Source organism: Microcaecilia unicolor, chromosome 2 (assembly GCF_901765095.1).
Source record: "Microcaecilia unicolor chromosome 2, aMicUni1.1, whole genome shotgun sequence".
NCBI lineage: Eukaryota > Metazoa > Chordata > Amphibia > Gymnophiona > Siphonopidae > Microcaecilia > Microcaecilia unicolor.
Window position 1 is genome coordinate 213,457,642 of NC_044032.1, and position 19,903 is coordinate 213,477,544.

General features: G+C 42.1%; 1 protein-coding gene across 1 annotated transcript in view; it reads left to right on the forward strand.

Annotated features, from left to right (window-relative positions):
* Positions 1 to 19,903, forward strand: part of RASEF (RAS and EF-hand domain containing) — a 257,435-nt gene that overhangs the window by 138,599 nt on the left and 98,933 nt on the right. The gene's annotated exons all lie outside the window — the stretch shown is intronic.

A 19,903-nucleotide genomic window follows, 5' to 3' on the forward strand; every position in this document is an offset into this window, starting at 1 on the left:
GGTGATTCCCCTTTGTTGAATCTTTTATACCTTACACTGCTGGAAGGTATCTTCACTCTATTGCTGACAGGTTACTACAGATTCCTTCTGGTAAATCTTATCAATTGACACAAACACAATACCATTCTTTTACTATTGGTGGGTCTTTTGAATGGAATCACTTAACAACTAAGATCAGAAGCGTGACAAATTATTGCAGTTTCAGGAAGCAGGTGAAGAAACTGTTCTTTAATAAAGCATTTGGTGATGGTCTGATGGACTAGTAGATGGAGACTGGAAATGGCACTACATTTGCATTATATTATCATTAGAGAATGTTATCTATGTCTTGTTTTTAACAGTATATTTGTTTTTATGTATATTTTATCTGTACCCTGCCAAGGTTTGTGGATAGTGTGCAGGTAATACACATTTCAGATAAAGATGATTTCACAGGTGGTAATAAATTTAAGTTTAACCTCAAAACTATTAACAGGCAGTTAGAACACACCGCCCTCTCTAGAAAACTATACCATTTATTTATTTATTTATTTATGCTCTGTGTGTACCTGGGAAAGATATTTCTTTCCAAAGTTTCATCTGATTTTTAATAATTCTCCAATATTAGTTTCTCACTGAAACACTATCAGAAATCAAAATCTGAAAGTACAAGCCAAAACGTATGCAATATTTTCACTACAGAGGAAATCCTCAAGGTATATGGCAGCATATACTTCAGTCTAGAAGTAACTTAGTAAGTTCTTGTCATCAGTAATAAATAGATATTCCTGTTTTTGCTTACGTGAGAGCTAGATATGCTAAAGTACTACTATTTTTGGGTAACCTCTTTGTAGACAATAATCTATCAATTTCCTTTTTTCTAAATCATGAAAGGAAGAGCGTATAGATTACAAATGAAGAAATTGAGTAATTGACAGGCTGGCAATTTAGTTTATAAGGATGGAAGCTATGAAAATGTAAGTAGTTATTTCCGTCAAACTCTTAGCAACAGTGACTCCCAACAGTGCACAGATGCTCTCACACAAAAGATGTAAATGTGTTCTTATACTCTAAACTTATGTGCACACACTGTGTTCAGTGACAGCGGTATTTAACTTACGGCATGTATTTAGCACTACTACACATATAATCAGCAGTGCTGAATGTATGTGCAATGCAGTCACTGCCCTACTGCTATATGTTTTATTTAGGTCTGCTATTTACATAGCAGCTCCACCCCAATCCACCCAAACTATGCCCCTGGGAATACCTATGAGCAGTCTGCACAAAAGCAGGTGCAATTTTACGGTTTGACATTTTATGTGTACATACCCACTCAAATTTTATAAGAGCCATTTACCATGTAAAACATACTTTACATGCAGAAAATGATTTATAAAATTAACACCATTGTGGCCAATATTAAATCCTTCCCAAAAGGAAAAAAGAGAATGATTGTGCCTTTATAAAATGTCAGGTATTCTGTGTCATCTTTTCCTTAGCCAAGGATGTGGTAAATATTTTATGTTTTGCCATTTTGTTTGCCATTTTCTTTTTAACTTGGTATATTTGATTCCGTTTCTTTATCTTCTTTGCACAGATAGAATAGATATAGTCAATGTTCTTGTCTGTGTGCTTTTTCAATTCAGAGCAATACAAAAGTTAGTGATTGTGTTCTCCACTAAGTTTAGGCATGAACAAAGTTGAAATATCGGATGACACAAGATTAAACATGAGTCAGATTGATGCACAGTGTCTGCATAGAACCAGTCAGTGCAGACTGAGTTTTGTCTGGATTGGATCCTAAACATCTTTACCACTGGCAAGAGGACACGTTTTCAAATATGACATTTGAATAGCAACCAGGAAGTCTTGGAGTTAAGTTGCTGTGCTGCCTGACAATATCCTGAGGAGTAATAGGCTTCATGCCATCTTGTGCTACCTTAAGTCCATAGGTGTTTAATCAGCTGATTCTTACCCAAGCCCTATGCAGGGTTAAATTGTGGTAGAGGGTAAGTGACACAAGAAATGAAAAATTAATTTTGACAAAATGGAGATGAGCGGTTTCAGAAATGAGGGCGCCCTGGGTCTATTTGTTTCGCTCTGTTTGGCTGAATTTTTTCTTCTTTAGCATTTCAGCTTAATTGAGATTGGGGCAGAGATTGGGTGTCATTAGCTTTCATTTGCAAGTGCTCAGGGATTTTTCTCCTATTTTACTTTTCCCTCTGAACTTTACTTTCAGTCTAGTCACTGCAGCAAGAATACATTGCTGTAAGATACATACTTGGGCTGTGACTCCCTCCCCACTATAGGCTGAGTACTGCCTCCATAATATCCCTTAACCCAACCAACCAGGGAGGTTGAAGACAGACTGGGAATCAAATTCAGTTTTGCCCTCTTTCACTCTTTTGATGCCAGTAATGCCATAGTAGCACTGAAGACCTAGCGAGAACATATCTCTGTAAATTCTAAAGTGAAAAAGATTGAATCTAGCACTGTTTTTCTTTACAGTGGCATTTTCAAAAGGAACACTATAATATGACCTTTCTTCAGAAAATATAAGGTGGACAGCAAACATGACAACTGCTGGTAGTTTCATAGGAACTGTAATTTATTCTTCTGTTATGTGTTTAATTGATCTTATTTTATTTTCTTCCTTTTTCAATGGCTCATTATGTTGAAAAGGGAGAGGAAAAGTCAGATGTTCACTGATGAGAACTCCAGACATGGGAATATTCTGCTATTCCTCACAAGCAGCCCTTGGAAAATCAAGCAACCTGATATTGAGTTTGTTGTAACATTGGCAACAACCCTGATCCCCAGCACCTCATAATGTTTCAGAATCTCTCTTCAGGGCACATCTAAACTTGGGAAGGGGACTTGGAGACTGTTGGGTTGCCTAAGACAGGTCATGATAAATTATCACTAAATCTAGGAACCAGGCCAAAAACCTAGAAGTTGGCAAGGGAAACCTGGAATCTGAACCAAAATCTCCTGCAAAGGAAAGGTTTAATTCTGACCTATAAATCCCCACACTTCTCAACTAGCTGGTTCTCTAGGTGCTGGAATCTGAACCAAAATCTCCTGCAAAGGAAAGGTTTAATTCTGACCTATAAATCCCCACACTTCTCAACTAGCTGGTTCTCTAGGTGAGCTACCTGATAATCTCTTTAAAATTTTACTGCTTATTGCTGCTTAATTTTAATTTAGCACTGTGAAACCTCTCTCTCTCTCTCTCTCTTTCTTTCTTTCTTTCTGGCTTTCTCCCTGTTCCTGCCAAACTCTGATAGAGAGGAACTGCTATAATTATTGGGAATATTTAGACTTAGTGATAAGGAAAGTTAGCAATATCAGTTTTTAAAAGTTAAATCAAGTGAAAATTCTTGCTCAAACTGGACCATTTGGGCCCATTCAACTAGAGCATTCCCTTGACTAGAGCATTCAGCTGACACTTTGGGACTTATAATCCCACCCTCCCACCCCACAACCCACCCACCCCAGGGTTTGCCACTCATTTATAGACAAACCAGTCCTCATTAACTTTACCCAATCATACACAGGCAGTCTTGCAGGCTACTACTCCAACATAGAACACCTGTTCATACCCATTTCAACCAATCAGGATGACTTTTATTCTCTGCAATAATTGTGATGCTTTAGTTTCAAGGCCAATCATCTGGAGACTTAAAGCTTGTCCTATCTGTCTTCAGCTATCTACTTTAAAACAAGAGCTCTGTAAAGTAATGCAAGAATTAGATGCAATTAAAGCAACTTATAGGACTGTGCAGAATCATAACTTCTCACCACTGCCTCAAAGAATAAAACCACATAAGAACAGATGGTTCACAGTAGGCTCGGGCAGACTTCATCATGTGACACAGAAGCATCCGCCCGCACAAGTGTTGCCACTACAAAATTCTTTTGCTCCACTACAGCACTCTGATGTTCCTGAAAATAAAACTGAAGTGGAAAAAGAAGAAAAAGCAAGGAAGGGGGAACAAAAATATGAGAAGGTACCCAATGAGAAAACACCCTCACAAATCACTAAAACCAAAACACATACTAGGAAATGCACATGGAAAGCGATGACCACAAATGCTCGCAGTCTAAGCAAGAAAATTCCTGACCTTCAAGCCCTGATTTTGGAGGCTGACTTCGACATAGTTGCAGTCACAGAGACATGGCTCAATGGTTCCCATGAATGGGATGTAAACATACCAGGCTATAATCTTTTTAGGAAGGATAGAGAGGGACGTATAGGTGGAGGAGTAGCTCTGTATGTCAGAAATGATATCCCAGCGACTGAAATGACAGGGAACTGGGGAAAGGAAGAAGCGATATGGATCACCTTAAAAAGAGAGGATAGAACATTGGTCCACGTGGGTGTTGTCTATAGACCCCCGACACAATTGGAAGAACTAGATAAAGATCTGATTGCTGATATTCAAAAGTTGGGGAAGAAAAGAGAGGTGCTGTTGTTGGGAGATTTTAATCTGCCAGATGTAGATTGGAAGGTTCCATCTGCAAAATCGGAAAGAAGTAGAGAGATTGTGGATGCTTTCCAAAGTGCTCTGCTCAGACAAATGGTGAACGAACCCACGAGGGAGGGAGCCACCTTGGATCTGGTGCTCACAAATGGGAATAGTGTGTCAAATGTCCGAGTGGCTGCGCACCTGGGAAACAGTGACCATCAAACGGTTTGTTTTGATGTAACGGCTCATGTGGATGGCGGCCACTCTAAACTCAAAGTCCTCGATTTCAAGCGAGCTGACTTTAACAAAATGGGAGAATACCTGAGGAAGGAGCTGATGGGCTGGGAGGACATACGAGAAGTGGAAGGACAGTGGTCCAGGCTAAAAGAAGTAATAAACAGGGCCACAGACCTTTATGTAAGGAGAGTAAATAAAAGCAAGAGAAAAAGGAAACCGATATGGTTCTCAAAGCAAGTGGCTGAGAAAATAAAGATTAAAGAGTTAGCGTTCCAGAAATATAGAAAATCTCAAGAGGAGGAACACGGGGAGGAATACCGGATGAAACTGAAAGAAGCCAAGAGAGAGGTACGTCTGGCGAAGGTGCAAGCGGAAGAACAAATGGCTAGAAATGTAAGGAGGGGAGACAAAAACTTCTTCAGGTATATTAGTGAAAGGAGAAAGACTATAAAGGGAATTGTGAGACTAAAAGAAACAACAAAACGCTATGTAGAAAATGATGAAGAAAAAGCCAATTTGCTAAATAGATACTTTTGTTCTGTTTTCACTGATGAAAACCCTGGGGAAGGACCGAGAGGGACTGGCAAAAGTACACCTGAGAATGAGGTGGATAGAGCGCCATTCACGGAAGAGAGTGTGTATCAACAACTTGGAAAGCTGAAGGTGGACAAAGCCATGGGGCCGGACGGGATCCACCCCAGAATACTGAGGGAGCTCAGAGAGGTTCTGGCGGGTCCTCTTAAAGACTTGTTTAATAAATCCTTGGAGACGGGAGAGGTTCCGAGGGATTGGAGAACGGTGGAGGTGGTCCCACTTCACAAAAGTGGGGATAGGGAAGAAGCTGGAAACTACAGGCCGGTAAGCCTCACTTCGGTTATTGGGAAAGTAATGGAAGCCATGCTGAAGGAAAGGATAGTGAATTTCCTGGAAGCCAATAAGTTGCAAGATCCGAGACAACATGGTTTCACCAAAGGGAAATCGTGCCAAACGAATCTCATTGAATTCTTTGACTGGGTGACAGGAGAATTAAATCAAGGACGTGCTATGGACGTCATATACTTAGATTTCAGCAAGGCTTTTGACACGGTTCCCCACAGGAGGCTCTTAAATAAACTAGACGGCCTGAAGATAGGACCCGAAGTGGTGAACTGGATTAGGAACTGGTTGACGGACAGACGCCAGAGGGTGGTGGTGAATGGAGTTCGCTCGGAGGAGGGAAAGGTGAGTAGTGGAGTGCCTCAGGGATCGGTGCTGGGGCCCATTCTGTTCAATATATTTGTGAGTGACATTGCCGAGGGGTTACAAGGTAAGGTTTGCCTTTTTGCGGATGACACCAAGATTTCCAACAGAGTGGACACCCCAGAGGGTGTGGAAAACATGAAAAAAGATCTGAAGAAGCTAGAAGAATGGTCTAACGTTTGGCAATTAAAATTCAATGCGAAGAAATGCAAAGTGATGCACTTGGGGAGTAGAAATCCAAGGGAGACGTATGTGTTAGGCGGGGAGAGTCTGATAGGCACAGACGGGGAGAGGGATCTTGGGGTGATAGTATCTGAGGACCTGAAGGCGACGAAACAGTGCGACAAGGCGGTGGCAGTAGCTAGAAGATTACTAGGCTGTATAGAGAGAGGAGTGACCAGCAGAAGAAAGGAGGTTTTAATGCCCCTGTATAAGACGTTGGTGAGGCCCCACCTGGAGTATTGTGTTCAGTTTTGGAGGCCGTATCTTGCGAAGGATGTAAAAAAAATGGAAGCGGTGCAAAGAAAAGCTACGAGGATGGTATGGGAATTACGTTCCAAGACGTATAAAGAAAGGCTTGCTGACCTGAACATGTACACCCTGGAGGAAAGGAGGAACAGGGGTGATATGATACAGACGTTCAAATATTTGAAAGGTATTAATCCGCAAATGCACCTTTTCCGGAGATGGGAAGGCGGTAGAACGAGAGGACATGAAATGAGATTGAAGGGGGGCAGACTCAGGAAAGATGTCAGTAAGTATTTTTTCACGGAGAGGGTGGTGGACGCTTGGAATGCCCTCCCGCGGGAGGTGGTGGAGATGAAAACGGTAACGGAGTTCAAACATGCGTGGGATATGCATAGAGGAATCCTGTGCAGAGGGAATGGATCCTCAGAAGCTTAGCTGAAATTGGGTGGCGGAGCAGTTGGGGGGGAAGAGGGGGTGGTGGTTGGGAGGCGAGGATAGGGGAGGGCAGACTTATACGGTCTGTACCAGAGCCGGTGATGGGAGGCGGGACTGGTGGTTGGGAGGCGTGAAATACTGCTGGGCAGACTTATATGGTCTGTGCCCTGAAAAGGACAGGTACAAATTCAAGATAAGGTATACACATATGAGTTTGTCATGGGCAGACTGGATGGACCATGCAGTTCTTTATCTGCCGTCATCTACTATGTTACTATGTTACATTTCTCCTCCATCCCACACCTAGCGTTGTCCACAGTGAAGTTCAAGTGGGGGAGGGGAATCCTCTCTGAATTTAGCAGTAGTTCCTTTAGAAACAGATAGACTAACATTCTGTGTTTGTAGGCAATGAACGTTTTGTACCATTACACATCACTGCCAGAAAACAGTGGCCTTCCTTCTGGAAGAACGGTGTCAGCTTGTGACATCATCCACTTAATAGCTGAAGCAAAGAGGTAGTTGTCTTTTTACATTGTAACATATTAGATGACGACAGATAAAGACCTGCACGGTCCATCCAGTCTGCTTGAGAAGATAAACTCATTACATAAGATATGAGGTGATACGACATATGTATACCTGATCTTGATATGTCCATGCTATTTTCAGGGCATAGACTGTAGAAATCTGCCGTGTACTGTCCTTGTTCTAAAACTTTTGAAGTTGCTATCAAAGCCCTTGAAAAGCTCCATTCTAGCCCATCCAAATCTGTCCAGCCATGATCAGGGCTTAGACCATAGAAGTCCGCCTAGTACTGGCTTTGCTTCCCAATTACCAGTTTTGCCACCTAGTCTCCGCTAAGCTTCTTTGGATTGATTCCTTCTAAACAGGATTCATATGTGCTTATCCCGCACATTTTTGTTTCACATATCACCATGGCATGGGTCCCCACCTCTCTTTCTCGTACCACCACCCCCGCCAGCCTTCATCCAGTCTCTCTCTCATTCCCCCTTCCCCCAGCCTTCACCCAGCTCTTGTCTTGTCTGTTGGAGTTGCCACCTATTCATAAGTGTCACTACGGGGTGGCAAGTGCCCCCCCCCCCCCAAAAAAAAAATGTATGGGGAAGCGCCCCAACCTGTCCTACATTGGTAGCCCACTCTCATATCACCTACCACCGCTACTGCTAGCTCGGATATAGTACAAGAGAGAGAAGCTTTCTGTCTTGCGTACGCGACTAAAGGCTCTGCCAGTCCTGCTCCCACTCCCTTCTGAATTCGCTTCCTGTTTTTGAGGGCAGGAGCAGGACCAGCAGAGCCTTTAGTTGAATATGCAAGACAGTGGGGCTGACAGTTAAAAGTTCCTACTTCCCTGGGGTGACGTGAGAGTGGGGCTGACAGTTCCTACTTCCCTGCAAGCATGAAACTGAGAGGTGTGTTGCTGGATCGGGGCCATCCTGCCAGGAGAGGAAAATTTTATTTATTTTATTTATTTTTATTTATTGCATTTGTATCCCACATTTTCCCACCTTTTTGCGGGTTCAGTGTGGCTTACCATAAGTTGTGAGTGATAGAAATACAATTTGTTACTACTCGGTTATGGATTACATTTTGAGGAGTTAAGCGAGACAAACTCAGAGTATCAGTAAGGAATATAACAATGGAAAAGAGCATTGAAACATTGGGGGAACAATGGGAAACTAAAAGGGGCAGTACATAACAACAAGAAAGCATATGGTATACATTTTCTGTGAGTAGAAGTATGAGTGTGGTGAGATTACAGGGGATGAGAATTCAGGGTGGCTGTATTGAAGCATTATTGAACCATGGGTGTGGCCTTTGTGTTTTGGTTCTTTCCATAAGTATGCTCAAAAAGATGGGTCTTCAATAGTTTGCGGAAGGTGGCTTGCTCGTAGGTGGCTTGCTCGTAGAAGATAAGAGTTCTGAACTGGAGGAGGAGAGAAGGAAGGTGATGTGCTTGTTTGAAGTGGTAGATTGGGATAGTTGATATGGTGGAAATAGTGTGACAGAAAGGAAATGATGGCTCAGGATGGAGGAGGAAGTGACTAGAACCAGTTGGGGTGGGGAGGGTGATGGAAGGGAAGATGGTCAGGTTGGGAGGAGAGGGGAGAATAGGGTTATAGAGAACATATAGGGATATTGGACTCTACAGGGAGTGGGGCTTCAGGGAAATGTTGGACACAAGAGGGGAGAGTAGAAAGACAAAGGGGAAATGTTGGATCTGGGGTGCTTGACCAATTTACTTCAATTCTTTGAAGGAGTAAACAAACATGTGGACAAAGGGGAGCCGGTTGATATTGTGTATCTGGATTTTCAAAAGGCGTTTGACAAGGTACCTCATGAAAGGCTACAGAGGAAATTGGAGGGTCATGGGATAGGAGGAAATGTCCTATTGTGGATTAAAAACTGGTTGAAGGATAGGAAACAGAGAGTGGGGTTAAATGGGCAGTATTCACAATGGAGAAGGGTAGTTAGTGGGGTTCCTCAGGGGTCTGTGCTAGGACCGCTGCTTTTTAATATATTTATAAATGATTTAGAGATGGGAGTAACTAGCGAGGTAATTAAATTTGCTGATGACACAAAGTTATTCAAAGTCGTTAACTCGCGACAGGATTGTGAAAAATTACAAGAGGACCTTACGAGACTGGGAGACTGGGCAGCTAACTGGCAGATGGCGTTTAATGTGAGCAAGTGCAAGGTGATGCATGTGGGAAAAAAAGAACCCGAATTATAGCTACGTCATGCAAGGTTCCACGTTAGGAGTTACGGACCAAGAAAGGGATCTGGGTGTCGTCGTCGATAACACACTGAAACCTTCTGCTCAGTGTGCTGTTGCGGCTAGGAAAGCGAATAGAATGTTGGGTATTATTAGGAAAGGTATGGAAAACAGGTGTGAGGATGTCATAATGCCGTTGTATCACTCCATGGTGAAAGATATAGTAGAATTGGAAAAGGTGCAGCGAAGGGCGACTAAAATGATAGCGGGGATGGGACGACTTCCCTATGAAGAAAGACTAAGGAGGCTAGGGCTATTCAGCTTGGAGAAGAGACGGCTGAGGGGAGACATGATAGAGGTATATAAAATAATGAGTGGAGTGGAACAGGTGGATGTGAAGCGTCTGTTCACGCTTTCCAAAAATACTAGGACTAGGGGGCATGCGATTAAACTACAGTGTAGTAAATTTAAAACAAATCGGAGAAAAGTTTTCTTCACCCAACGTGTAATTAAACTCTGGAATTCATTGCCGGAAAATGTGGTGAAGGCGGTTAGCTTAGCAGAGTTCAAAAAGGGGTTGGACGGTTTCCTAAAGGACAAGTCCATAAACCGCTACTAAACGGACTTGGAAAAATCCAAAATCCCAGGAATAACATGTATAGAATGTTTGTACGTTTGGGAAGCTTGTCAGGTGCCCTTGGCCTGGATTGGCCGCTGTCGTGGACAAGATGCTGGGCTCGATGAACCCTTGGTCTTTTCCCAGTATGGCATTATTTATGTACTTATGTACTTATGAGAGTAGAAAGACAAAGGGGAGATGCTAAGTATGGGGGAGGGAAAGTAGGGAGACAGAGGGGTTCTTCTGGACATGGGGGGGTAGAGGTTAGGGAGACAAGGGAAAGATGCTAGATGGAGAAGGGAAAGAGCAGAGGTGCTGGACAAAAGGCGGGAGGGGCAGAGATAGAGGATAGAAAGAAAGGGAATACGCTTGCTTGGGGGGAGAAGGGGAGATAGTTCACATGCGGAAGTAGGGTGACAGAAGGGAGATACTGGCTTGGGAAGGGGAAAATGCAGGCTTAGAGGAGGGGGAAGAGAGGAAATTCTAGATCAGTTTGAGAGGAAAAAGGGATATGGGAGGATGCTTGATATGGCTTATAGGTGAAGGAAAATATTGGTCTTGGGGTGAGTAGGCAGACTGAGGGGAGATGCTTGGCAGGGGAGTAAGAAGACAATGGGGGTGCTGGACATTGGATAAGGATAGGGGGATGCTGGACATTGGATAAGGATAGAGACAGAAAGGGGGATGCTAGACATGGGAGGAATAGGGAGATAGGGGAGGTACTGACATGGAAGGGGGAGAGGAACACAGGGATGCTGGATATAAGGGGGAGTAAGGTGATGAGGAGAGATATTGGTTGGAAGGGGGAGAGAGAATATTCTGGACAGAGGAGGTGAAAGAGAATGAGTGAAGATATTGGTCAGAGGGAGTGAACATAGAGAGGGGCTGCTGAACAGAGAGAGAAAGAAGGCGCTGGAAGGGGAAGAGAGGGAGAGTTAGCAAAAAAAAAAAGGGTAATAATAGGATAAAGAGGAATGGGAGGGATGGGATAAGGGAGATGAAAAGCTATAAGTGGATGCATTTAAGAAAAAAAAAGGAAGATTGATGACCTGATAGTAAGACTGACATCTGAGCAGATAGATCCAGAAAAATAAATGGAGGAAAGCTGAAAGAAAAAGATCACAGAGATGGAAGTAAAGAAGTCAGGAAGGGAGAGTGACAGATGGACTTGGAGACCCTGGAATGAAAATTAAGAAAAGGCAAAGAAAAGAAGAAATGGGAGATGACCAAACATAATCAGACAAAAACAAAACAACCAGAGAACAAATGCAGAGAAAATTATTTTATTTTTAATTTAGTGAATGGGAAATGTCAGTATGTAGGAGAGAACGTAAGAGCAGATTGACACAAGGAAATTAGAGAAAATGAGTAGAATTAATCTGATTGGAAAAAAATGCCCAGAGAGCAAAGGTAGAAAAGAAAAAAAAAAACTTGAAATTTTTAGGGTCTGGAATGTGTCAGCATTGGGAAACGCTCATCCTTTCTGTTGTATGTTTCTAGCATTGCACTGCTTATAGAGTTTGGCTTTCTTGATATTTTCATTTTAGCTTTTGTCCATACTTTTTCCATGAGAAATGTGGGGTTCCTTACTCTGTTGTAGATGAGGGGCTGGCTGTGTTTTGCGTGTGTGAGGAGTTATGCTAATATGTAGTTTCTATCTGGGGATTAGTAGGAAAGCAACTTGTTATAGTTTCTCAGTAGCAGGTGTAGTAACCAAGGGCCTGTTGTAATATTTACAATGCATTTTTTTCCTTGGGAAGAGTTGTTGAAGTTTGAGTCCTGGGAATTAGGGCTGTTGTGGTTTCATAAGTTTGCTGTATAGGTTGAGTCTCTTTGCAGGGTTTTATTATTTCACAAAGTGACAGTGGAAGGAGACTGTGTGGCTATTCCATAGATGATACTACAATTTGAATAATAATTTTGTATGAAGAAGGGTCCTAGCTCCACTGTTGGGGGACTGTGGAGAATGTTATAAAACTGAAGACTCAGGGTTTATACTGAGATTTGCAGAGCTGCCAAGTTACCCAGTTCCAGCTGTGAGATTTAAGGTCAGTTCCGGTGTTTTGACAGACCTATCATGGTGTATTTTGGGATCTGCAGCATGGATTCCACTGGATAGGATCAGGGACTATAATTTCCATACTGCTTTGGGGTATAATTTTAAAACCAGGATTTGCCAAAAAGTCTTTTCTCCCTCCTGGAGCAGAGTAACTTGGCATCTCTGGATTTCACGCCCATATAGAAGACTTTGTGAAATAATGCTGTCAGTAGCGATGGTAGTTTTCCTGAGTGGCTGAAATTGGCTAGTGGGTCTTATAAGTACAGAAGACCCTTGGGACTTTCTTATAGTGTCTCTTCTAGCTTATTTAAAAGCGGGGAAGGGATGGTTATGATGTTTAGATAGGTGGGCACGGCATTTGAGGCTGGCATACAGGCTGGGAAAAAAAGTTTGTAAAGTGTTTTTTTTTTTGGTGGGAGGGGGTTAGTGACCACTGGGGGAGTCAGGGGAGGTCATCCCGGATTCCCTCCGGTGGTCATCTGGTCAGTTGGGGCACTTTTTTGGGACTTGGACCTGAAAAAAAAGGGTCCAAATAAAACGGACCAAATTCTTGTCAAAAACGCCCTTCTTGTTTCGATTATCAGCTAAAGACGCCCATCTCTCCTCAGCCGATAACCACGCCCCTGCCCCGCCTTCGCCACGCCTCCAACACGCCCCCGTGATCTTTGTTCATCTCCGTGACGGACTGCAGTTGAGGACACCCAAAATCGGGTTTCGATTATACCGATTTGGGCACCCACGGGAAACGGACGCCCATCTCCCGATTTGGGTTGAAATATGGGCGTTTTTCTCTCTTGAAAATAAGCTGGAGAGTCAATGCGCCTAACTGCTTGGGTGTTGGAGCTACTAGGGTTTGTCATAAACTACCCCAAGGTCCCACCTTCAACACCAGCAAATGGAGTACATAGGAGCCCTGCTCGATACATTGCAGGCTCGGACTTTTTCCCCACAAATGATAGCAGACACCTTGACAGCACTAGCCTTGCAGGTCCAAAGGCAGCATTCAGGTCACATCTCAGCAGATGTTGAGATTGATAGGCCACATGGCCTCAACAGTGCATGTCACTCCCATGGCACAGCTCAATTTGAGAGCGGCCCAGTGGACCTTAGCTTCCCAGTGGTCTTGGGCAGCTGGGAATCTAGCGGATGCTATCCAGATTCCGCCAGAGTTAACTCATGCCCCTTTGTGGTGGACAATTTGATCAGATTTGACTGTGGGACTACCATTCCAAATTCTGCCTCCTTAGAAGGTGTTAACAATGGACGCATCCAACCTATGATGGGGACTCATGTAGATTGGCTTCACACCCAGGGAACTTGGTCTGCTCAAGAAACAGGTATTCATTTCAACCTCCTCAAGCTGAGCGCCATTTGGAATGCTCTAAAGGCTTTCAGAGATCAGCTACAGAACCATATTATTTTCATTGAAACAGACAGGTTGCAATGTTCTATGTAAACAAGCAAAGGGGTACGGGTTCCTACCCCTTGCACCAGGAAGCGGTGGGAATGTGGCAGTGGACCCTCCTTCAAGGAATGTCCCTTTGAACCACATACCTAGCAGGAAAAGATAACTGCTTGGTGCACAGACTAAGGCGAGTTTGCAACCACATGAGTGGTCTCTCAGCATGGACATAGCCTGCAAGATCTTCTGAGCTTGGGGCACCCCCTCGGTGGTTCTTTTTGCCACTCATCTCAACAACAGTTCCCCAGTTCTGTTCCAGTTTCAGATCACACAGAAGATATATTGAGGGGAAGGGTCTTCTCTATGAGTATCCTCCGAAACCTCTCATAGGGAAGACTTTGCTGAAACTCAAGACCAGAGAATTATGATCCTAATTGCTCCTTACTGACCAAGGCAAACTGGTTTCCTCTTCTTCTGGTGTTCTCCTCCAAAGATCCGTGGAGATTATAATATCTTCTGACCTTCATCATCCAGAATGAGGGCTCTTCTACATCCCAACCTCCAATTCCTGGACCTCGTGGGTTGGATGTTGAGAATGTAGAAAATGAATATTTAGATTTGCTGGAGAGAGTCTCCCACACAGGGGCGTAGAGGGGCCAGAGCCCAAAGTGTGTGTGTGTGGGGGGGGGGGGCACATTTTAGCCCGCCTCCCCCAGCCGCCACCTCTTCCCCGTTGCTGCTTCTGACCCTGCCGCCACCGCCGCCAGGTACCTTTGCTGGTGGGGGTCCCCAACCCCCGCCAGCTGAAGCATTTATCTGTCTCACGCTGCTGGTCTCACACTTGTTTCCTCCTGTTTTCAGCGCGCCGTGCACTGCATGCTCGTTTTAATGAAACTGAGCATGTGACTGGAAACAGGAAAGGAGGCAAGTGCAAGACCAGCGCGGGACAGATAAATGCTTCAGGTGGTTGGGGTTGGGGACCCCCGCCAGCCAAACCAGGGGCCCCAGAGACAATTTGGGGGGCCCAGGCCCCATGCTCTCCCATAGCTACGTCACTGCTCCCACATTTTGCTGGCTTTCAGGAAAGACTGTTAGTACTAAGGGGTGTTTCATTTAAGTGGAGGAGGTTTCTGTCTGGTGTGAGGGCAAGGTCTTAGATGCACTCACCTGCCCCACACAAAACCTGCTTGAATACTTCCTTCACCTTTCTGAGTCTGAAAACAAACTATGTAAGGGTTCATCTCAGTTTAGTTAGTGCTTATCATTGTATATGAGGTAAGCCCTTCTCTGTACAGCCTCTAGTTGTTCGTTTCATGTGAGGTTTGTTATTAACAAAGTACCCCGTCAAACCTCCAACTGTATCATGGGATCTCAGCGTTGTCCTCACCCAATTGTTGAAAGCTCCTTTTGGGCTGCTTAATCTCTGTCATCTGAAAGATTTGACCTGGAAAGTTGTGGTTTTGGTGGTGGTCATGTCTGCTCAAAGAATCATAGTAACATAGTAGATGATGGCAGATAAAGACCTGCACGGTCCATCCAGGCTGCCCAAGATAAACTCATTACATATAGTATGTGATACTTTATATGTATAGTGGAGATGACGCAAAAAATGGAAAAAAGGAAAAGAGAAAAACCAAAGGTAAACCAAAGAACAGTAGAAAAAAGAAAATTATAATAAGTGAAAAATACAAAATGCACAAAAGGAAGAAAAAACTATAAAGAACAAAATTATGAATAAAATATAAAAGTAAAAAAAAAAAATAAAAAAAAATTAGACGACACAAGTAAAATGAAAAAAACTAAATAGATTTATTAAGGTGATATGACTCGACACAGCTGTGTTTCGGCCCAACTGGCCTGCATCAGCAGTCTAAATAAAACAAATTTAATTTAATTTAAAACATATCGATTTTAAACATCTTGAACTATAATCAAAGATTAATCAATATACAATAAAAGACAAAAAACAAATGAACTACAATCATTGGTCCAGTGCTTTCTTTAAGTACTATTTTAAGAAGGAAACTAGCCAAAGACAATATAAAAACAATGGAAAACAAACAGAATACATATTTTAAATAAACTAGTCATAAAGTTAAGATCACTGATCTTTAAATTTATATTTATCGATGAATCACATATTGTTACTAAAAAGTATGTCTTTTAAAACTTATTACAAATACTGAAATACAACAGAATTATCAGAGCTTCTAAATTTCTAAAGGTCTTAATCGTTCTATACATATATGGTTTAATGCTAATTATTGATCATCATAAGACTAAGACTGTTATATAGAACCATAATTTACAATTCATATTTAGGAAAAAGGGTAATTTTAATTTTGAAGTTACCTGTTACACCATGTATGTATTATCTGGTAATATCAGTCCTTGAAGAGTATTCAATTAAACGCACCTTTATTCAACAACACTCTACCTTTAAAAAGGCTGTGTGCACGGTCTGATAAAAATCTATATGACAAAGGGAGAAAATGTTTAAACTGTGGAGGTTGATGTTCCCGATCTTGCTATATGTATATATAGAACGATTAAGACCTTTAGAAATTAGAAGCTCTGATAATTCTGTTGTATTTCAGTATTTGTAATAAGTTTTAAAAGACATACTTTTTAGTAACAATATGTGATTCATCGATAAATATAAATTTAAAGATGAGTGATCTTAACTTTATGACTAGTTTATTTAAATATGTATTCTGTTTGTTTTCCATTGTTTTTATATTGTCTTTGGCTAGTTTCCTTCTTTTTTTTTTTTTTTTTTTTTTTTTTTTAAATTCTTTATTTATCAATTTAGATATATTAAACAAGCAAAAATAAACTTGTCAAGTAAATAACATCACTGTTTAACTATATAAGGAAATCAATTAGTATTCAAACATTTACAGCATGTTAATTAAAGTCCACATTATTGAGATTCAAAAATTACATCATGGATTCCAAAAGAAAATAATTGAGGAAGCTTTCCTTAATTCGGATGCTCATAAAAGATATCTTCTCTTAATATATAGGGTTCTAAGTTAATTACTCCCTTGTCCTTTTGCAGCTAAAAATGAAGAAAGCTGTGCTGGCTCATAAAACACATATTTATTAGATTGATATTTAACTAGGCATTTGCACGGGTACTTTAGAAAAAACGTACCTCCTAACTGAATTACACCAGGCCTCATAAGTAAAAATCTCTGTCTACGTTTTTGAGTCTCTTAGTCACATCAGGGAAGAGACTAACTTTTAAACCAAGGAAACTCTTATCCTTATTTTGGAAGAAAAGTCTCATCAGCCAGTATTTATCTGGCGACAAGGCTACAGTGGCAATTAAAGTAGATGCCTGAACTAATTCCGTATCTGAGGATTCCAATATCAATGAAATATCCAATTCTGACTTTCTTGAGGCACTGGGCGCTTCTGGGGCAGGTAATATATTTGTGTAAATGGTGGAACCATTTCCTCTGAAGCGCCAAGTGTCTCAGTAATATACTTTCTAAGCATTTCCCTTGGTAAAACTCCAAATTTTTTTGGAAAATTTAAAAAGCGGATATTATTATTTCTGGTTACATTCTCCAAGAATTCAGTACGTCTCCTCAAGGAAATTAAATCTTTGATCATAGTCTCTTGGTTTAAATGAACCTCTTTCACTTGTTTTTCCAATTCTTCTTGACGATTCGATATTGTCTCTACCTTGAGTTCAGTCTGTTGAACCTTGTGGTCCATATTAGACATTTCTTGAGATAATTGTTTAATTTGTGGACTTAAGGAACTCCCCAAGTCCACAATCAAAGTGTATAGAGTCTCTAATGTAATTTCAGTGGGTTTCTGGGATTTAGGAAATTGTACCTCTGTAACTGCAACAGCGATCTGTAGTGCTTTATCTCCGGTCACAGCTTCCATCTGGTGCTGATTATTAGATATCATATCTCCCCCTCGAGAGGCACCTAGATCACAAAAAAGGTCCACACTGTCCGCAGTTCGACTCTCCTCCTCGGTCCTGTGGACGACTACACTCTTCGGTGGCGTCCTGTTAGGATCCGGCGTCGACGTGCTCGCTCCCGAGGGTTGCGGGGGAGGTGCCCTATCATCGGGGCTGAGCGATAGCTCCAGTCCAGCGGTCTCCGAAATGGTTCCATTTCCACCCGGTCGACCTAGCAGACCTGCTCCCGGTGTTCCTGATATCTGTGCTCCACGAAGGTAATCAATCATTGTGGACTGTAAAGGAAGACTTTGCCGTGGAGGGGCAGCGGCGGAGGACAAGCGGCCCCTTCTCTTTGGCATTTTTCTTTCCCGGAGCTTTCTGAGCGTCCGAACTAGTCAGCGGCCATTTTGAATCTCCTGGCTAGTTTCCTTCTTAAAATAGTACTTAAAGAAAGCACTGGACCAATGATTGTAGTTCATTTGTTTTTTGTCTTTTATTGTATATTGATTAATCTTTGATTATAGTTCAAGATGTTTAAAATCGATATGTTTTAAATTAAATTTAATTTGTTTTATTTAGACTCCTGACGCAGGCCAGTTGGGCCGAAACACAGCTGTGTCGAGTCATATCACCTTAATAAATCTATTTAGTTTTTTTTCATTTTACTTGTGTCGTCTATTTTTTTTTTTTTACTTTTATATTTTATTCATAATTTTGTTCTTTATAGTTTTTTCTTCCTTTTGTGCATTTTGTATTTTTCACTTTTTATAATTTTCTTTTTTCTACTGTTCTTTGATTTACCTTTGGTTTTTCTCTTTTCCTTTTTTCCGTTTTTTGTGTCATCTTCGCTGTTTTTGACTATTGTTGTTTTTTGCGAAGACAGGTTTCTTCTGTATTTTTGATACTTTATATGTATACCTGATCTTGATTTGTCCTTGCCATTTTCAGGGCATAGACTGTAGAAATCTGCCCAGCACTGTCCTTGTTCTAAAATTTCTGTAGTTAATATCAAAGCCCCTGAAAAGCTACACTCCAGCCCATCCAAATTATTCAGCCATGATCAGGGTACACAGACTGTAGAAATCAGCCCAGCACTAGCCTTGTTCTCCAATTTCTGAAGCTGAATCTGTCCAGCCACAATCAGGGCACAGACCGTAGAAGTCAGCCCAGCACTGGCTTTGCTTCCCAAATACTGGCGTTGCCACCTAATCTCCACTAAGCTTCTGTGGATCCATTCTTTCTAAAGAGGATTCCTTTGTGTTTATCCCATGCATTTTTGAATTCCATTACCGTTTTCATCTTCACCACCTCCCAGTGAGCTTCAGGCCTTAGTAGGTGATCTACCTTACACTAATTTTCATCAAAATAGTGTAGTTCCTCCCTAAAGTAGTGTCGGAATTCCATCTTAACCAGTCATCTTGCCAACATTTTTTCCAAAACCATATGCCCATCTTGGCGAGAGTATACTGCATACCTTAGATTTCAAGCGAGCCATAGCCTCCTGGCTGGAGCAGACTAAAGCCCATAAACCATCCACCCATCTTTTTATTTCTTTTGACCCAAACTAGATGGGGGTAGCCATCGGCAAACACACTATTTCTAAGTGGCTAACAGATTGTATCTCTTTTACTTATCCCCAGGTTGGGCTGACTCTGGAGGGTCATGTCAATGCTCATAATATTAGAGCTATGGCTACGTTAGTAGCCCACTTGAGGTCAGCCTCCATAGAGATTAGCAAAACTGTGACGTGACATCATCTGTCCACACATTCACATCTCATTGCCTTGAATAGGATACCCGACGTGATAGCCAGTTTGGGCAGGCAGTCCTGAAAAATTTGTTTGTTGTCTAGAATCCAACTCCACTCCCATAGTACCACTTTTGTTTAGTTCCAGGCTGCACCGTTACAGCTAATATGTAAATATTTTCAGGTTAATTGGCTTCCATGCCTTAACGTTTTGAATCCCTGCTGTCCTAGCATTGTTGTTTTCTGGTATGCCTGATAGCTAGGGATTCCACATGTAAGAATATGAAGGCCTGCTTGTCCGCAGAGAAAGCAAAGTTACCTGTAGTAGGTGTTCTCCGAGGACAGCAAGCCAAGTATTCTCATGAACCCTCCCACCTCCCCTTCTAGTTGTATTCTTTAGCTATCGTATGTGACTGAGGGACCTACGTGTGCATGGCTGGTGGGATACTACTAGAAAGTTCTCAGTCTCGCTAGTCAGCGTCTGCACCAGGCTTCGTTGGATGACTCACCCAGCTGTGGGAATACTTGGTATGCTGTCCTCAGAGAAAATCTGCTACAGGTGAGTAACTATGCATTGAATTGTGTAT